At 40.8% G+C, this 5410-nt stretch overlaps 1 pseudogene; it reads left to right on the forward strand.

Annotated features, from left to right (window-relative positions):
- The window catches only part of LOC134622897 (NLR family CARD domain-containing protein 3-like), a 19651-nt pseudogene extending 16447 nt beyond the window's left edge, over positions 1–3204 (forward strand).
- Positions 3205–5410: the final 2206 nt, after the last annotated feature.

Here is a 5410-nt window from a genome sequence, read left to right on the forward strand (position 1 = left end):
TACCTTCCAAAATTAATGTTTGGTGTGATCTTCTGCTAATTGCTGCTTTTTTTGTCTGCAGACTGTCAGGCTGTCTGATCACAGATGAAGGCTGTACTTATCTGGCCTCTGCCCTGAGTGCCAACCCCTCCCACCTGAGAGTGCTGGACCTGAGTTACAATCATCCAGGCGACTCTGGAATGAAGGTGCTGTTGGCTGGACTGAAGGATCCACACTGGAGACTGGACACTCTCAGGTATGTAGAGAATGTCTGTTAGAGGAGGAAGAGCTGGAAACATTTCCTGTGTCCTCCCACCTCACTTCACGTTTGTTTCATGCAGAAATGGCATGAGTAGTTGCAGATGCAAGAACATTTTTCCTTTGCTTGAAATTGAAACACTAGTCTAGCTGAACAATAAAAATGTTAGATTAAAATTGAAAAAATACTTTTTTTCTGACACTTTATAATAAATATTTAAAATAAATACAGATACAATTGCAAATACAGAATTGCAGCTCCCTGGGCCCCAGCAGTTGTCAACCCCTTCTGCTTTGATTGTGGCTGAAAAGTTGGGCGTTCGCCTTGTAATCGGAAGGTTGCCGGTTCGAGCCCTGGCTTGGACAGTCTCAGTCGTTGTGTCCTTGGGCAAGACACTTCACCTGTTGCCTACTGGTGGTGGTCAGAGCGCCCGGTGGTGCCAGTGTCCAGCAGCCTTGCCTTTGTCAGTGTGCCCCAGGGTGGCTGTGGCTACAATGTAGCTTGCCATCACCAGTGTGTGAATGGGTGGATGACTGGATGTGTAAAGCGCTTTGGGGTCCTTAGGGCCATTTACCATTTAAACATCCTCTTCATTGCGGATTGTCAACAAAAGATGGCACTTTCTTAACAAAAACTTTGACATCAATAGTTACATATACAAGTACCTAAGTGCTTGCTCAAAGGTGGTCATTTGATTGGTGGGAAGCAAAATTCACACTTACAGTCAATCCCTGTTTCTTGTTCATCAAAGAACATGATCCTCACAGGGCTGTCTGCTTTAATATCGGTATTTTTTTGGTACCAGATCATGACAGGAAGTCTTCCACAATACTGTACCCTGCTCCTGGATCAGGCTAAGATTGAATAGGTCCTGCAGAATCCCACAGAGGTGCTCTGCACTGGTCTTCAGGACTCTGGGGCTGACACCATCTGGACCGGTAGCCTGACTTCAGAGACATAAGTCAGCAATAACCATTTAGTGCAAGCATCACTTTCTAGTTGGTCATTACTCAAATAAGTATTATTTGAGTTTTACACATATTGCACAGAACGCGGTTATTAAAAATAGAGCAGTACATTACTTATTTACTCCTAGGAGAAATTAATTAATTTCACTCTTTATAACATTTCTTTCATGTTACTTTGTAAAATTATCTGAAACTCACCATCTCATAATCACCATTTAACAATATAAAAATGAGGCTACAGCCCAACCCTGTGTTGGTGTGTGGTATGATGGTATGAAAACCACAATTAGAAAATGAGACGTGATAAATGGAGTGGAGGTTGCTGACTGTAGGGTTTCCAGAGCTTAAAAACCTTGTAGTTACATTGCCTTAAATTCACCTGTATCTCCTAACTCCACACACAGTTTCTAACTGACAAACACGCACTGTGAAACATAGAGCTGAGCTGGTTGAATTGGTGCGATATAAATAAAGTTGATTTGAATTGGGTAACTCAAGAAAACTATCAACAATAGTGATAAGTGACTCTGGTCATGGAAATTATCATTTTAATTGCCTTTGTCACCTGGGATAGGCTCCAGCAGCCCACATCTGGTCATGAAATGGATAAGTGATGGACAGAACTTTTGGAAATAAAAGGCCTAAAAGGGGTGGACAAAATACGTAGGATCATCTCTGAAGAAGGAAATAATAAGGAATCAGATTAATTTGATTCATAAGATCTATGTCTTGTTTTTTCTTTGAAATTCCAAAAGCTACAATTAAACAACACATTATTGCTCAGGACAGAACAGGTGCTTGCACAAGAATAGCAGTATTGTTAACTAAGTGAGGAATGGGCATAGATATAGGATTTAATTTTTTACATTTTTAAATAAATGACCTGCATAAAACAACTGAAGTATGTTGCAGATTTTTGTTGTCCATTATCTACTGTAGATACACAGTGCAGGTAGCGTACAGTAACCACACTAAAACCAAGAGGAGAAAAAAAGTTGGTAGCAAAGGCAGGAGGCATCCTTTCCAGCTAAACAGAAGCGGAATATATGTAGGCCACAGTGTAAATCAGTCATATTCCATTCAATACAATGGTGTAGTGACAGATCCAGGATCAGTCCAAATCATCAGTAGTTTGATCCACGAATGGATTGAAGTAAACTTGTGAAAATGTTGCACTGCTCCTTTATCAGTGTCTAACATTATATGTATGAGAGCCATGTAATGTCCATGTGTGCATGCTGACTGTGCTGCTCTGACCCCCCTCCTCCTTTCAGGGTGGAGCCTGCTGGAGTCCAATGGTTGAGACCAGGTCTGAGGAAGTGTAAGTGTGTTTTTAATGGGATTCATGAAAACAAAGCAGCACACATTCAACCATCTTCAAACTATCACATCATCAAACTGTCAATCAATGAACAGATGATGGATCAATAACTGCAGCTGGATTGTGTTTGTTCTCTCCATCAGATTCCTGTCAACTCACAATCGACACAAACACAGTACACACAAACCTCAAACTGTCTGACAACAACAGGAAGGTGACAGATGTGAAGGAGGTTCAGTCATATTCTGATCATCCAGACAGATTTGATTATTTCTATCAGCTGCTGTGTAGAAATGGTCTGACTGGTCGCTGTTACTGGGAGGTTGAATGGAGAGGAAAAGTTTATATATCTGTGAGCTACAGAAGAATCAGAAGGAAAGGAGACTGTAATGACTGCTGGTTTGGAGGAAATGATCATTCCTGGAGTCTGTACTGCTCTGATGATGGTCCTTGTCGTGTCTGGCACAGTAACAAAGTAACATATCTCGTTCTCCTCCTCCTGTGTCTCTAAACAGAGTAGCAGTGTATGTGGACTGTCCTGCTGGCACTCTTGTCCTTCTACAGAGTCTCCTCTGACACTCTGATCCACCTCCACACCTTCAACACCACATTCACTGAAACTCTTTATCCTGGGTTTAGAGGTCTGGCCTCCTGGTTCCTCAGTGACTCTGTGCTGAGTTAAATGTAAAGCGTGTCCTCCTGTTAGAGAAACACTCTATAACTTTTGAAGTGATAGTTCAGTCTGTACATGTCTGTCTCTTTCACTCAGAAAAACATTTTAAGATTCATGGATTCAATCAGTTGATGTTTTAAACTGTTCTAAATTATTTATTCAGTTCTTTAAAGATGGAAGCTCCCATTATTCCAGGATACACGTTTTTTTTTCTGTCTTTTTCCACTCAAAGCTTCACAGTGAATATTATTATGTTGTAATTCTCTGAAGCTTAGTTCACAACCAGCAAGTCTGAGCTTGTTAAAATGATAAAAAGGTCAAACCAATTTTAGAAGGTTTTCATATACAAGGACTCAAATATAAGACTAGAGTACAAGACTAAGGTGTAGGTATTGTCTCCTGTACCTCCTGTGAAGAAATTAAACATGAGACTTGCAGCTTCATCCTGTTGATGGATGCCTCGGTTTCCATGGTGAATGACAAGACTTAGGTTCTGCCCTCCAACGTTATGGTTGGGGTCCCGCAGGCTGACGTGGAGACGTTTCCACCGATATCATTAACTTTTTACACATTTTAAAAGATTTTGAAAAAAAGTAAAGAAAAAAATGTTTTTTATTGATGTTCCTGTCCTGCATGTCACAGGAACACCTACTTCTCTTTAAAGTGGAGAAACACCGCTTCAACCGCTGTCATGGGAGTGATAGATACAATATAAAACCAATTTTATTTGTATAGCACATTTAAAAACCAGAGGTATGGCAAAGTGCTTCACAACCAGTAAAAGCAGTAATAAAATACAAATAAAGAGCAAGAGTCACCTTCCAATGGGACATGAGGGACTGCAACATTCTGTGATTCACGGAGACATGGCTGACCCTCACCGTGCCGGACCAGGCCATAACTCTGTTGGATTCATTCTTTGTGCTCCGTGCGGACAGAACGGCAGAGTCAAGCAAAACCAAAGGTGGAGGAGTGTGTTTCATGGTAAACAGAAAGTGGTGTGATGCCAGGAGCATTTCGACTCTTTCCAGCGGCTGCTCGCCACATCTGGAATTCCTGAGCATTAAGTGCATTAAGAATCTGGCATCATGGTGCCAGGAAAACCATCTCCAGCTGAACGTTGGCAAGACCAAGGAGCTGGTGGTGGACTTCAGAAGGAGTCAGCACAGAGTACTACAAGCCCATTATCATCAATCCAGTGGAGAGGGTGCAGTCCTTCAAGTATCTTGGTGTCCAGCAAACTGTTCCAACTTCTGCAATCCGGCAGAAGGTTGCATCATCCATGCAAGACTTAGGCTACGTTCACACTGCAGGTCTTAATGATCAATTCCGATTTTTTGATCAAATCCGATTTTTTTGTCTGCTTGTTCACACTACAAATTAAATGTGACAGCAAACACGATCTAGTGTGAACCCTCAAAGCGGCCCGCATGAGCAAAAGAAGACGTCACACACAACGTGCTCTGTTTAGACCAGAGCAAACAGTATTTTTTGACCGATGGACCTTTATATAAAGACTTGTTTCGGACTTTACGTTTCCCAATTATGCTTTAAGTTATAAAGTTATTATGTTATTTACATATGGCTTAATAATTTTCCTTGTTGCTTTTTAGAGAGGAGCGGTGCTTCAAAGGATAGTTGCAGATTTCTGTCAGAATCTGCAGATTATACAGTATAACGGACAGATTTAATGCGACATGACCGTTCAAACAGCAGTCGCTGTTTCTTTTTTATTTGTTGGGGGGGGGTTGTTTATTTGTCTGATAAATAATTTTGACCAGCAAACTTTCCTTGTTTAAACATGCACCATTGTGTGGTCTTCCTTTACTTGTGACTTCTTGATGTTGGAAAATACAATAATCGAAAAATACCACATTACATACAATATAAATGTAATAATGTCTAACACATTATGGAGTATGCTTCTGCTGTGTGGTCTGCCTCCACGTAATTTATGCAATTTATCGCCGGATGGGTATATTTTAAATATTATATAAGGGAAATTTCCTATGCATATTTTTGATCTGGGGGCAGAATTGATTGTGAACTGGAAAGGGAAAATGCTTATGAACTTGCAAATTAAAAACATGATGCATTTAAGGTAACCCTTTTTCATTTTTATTTAAGAAGAGAATTTGTTCCACTGTGCCATGGCCGAACCTGTTCCTTTCTGTGGAGATAATTTCTCCTGCCTTCCATGTGTGCCTCAC

The sequence above is a fragment of the Pelmatolapia mariae genome, unplaced genomic scaffold, assembly GCF_036321145.2.
Source record: "Pelmatolapia mariae isolate MD_Pm_ZW unplaced genomic scaffold, Pm_UMD_F_2 NODE_ptg000273l+_length_41044_cov_1, whole genome shotgun sequence".
Lineage (NCBI taxonomy): Eukaryota > Metazoa > Chordata > Actinopteri > Cichliformes > Cichlidae > Pelmatolapia > Pelmatolapia mariae.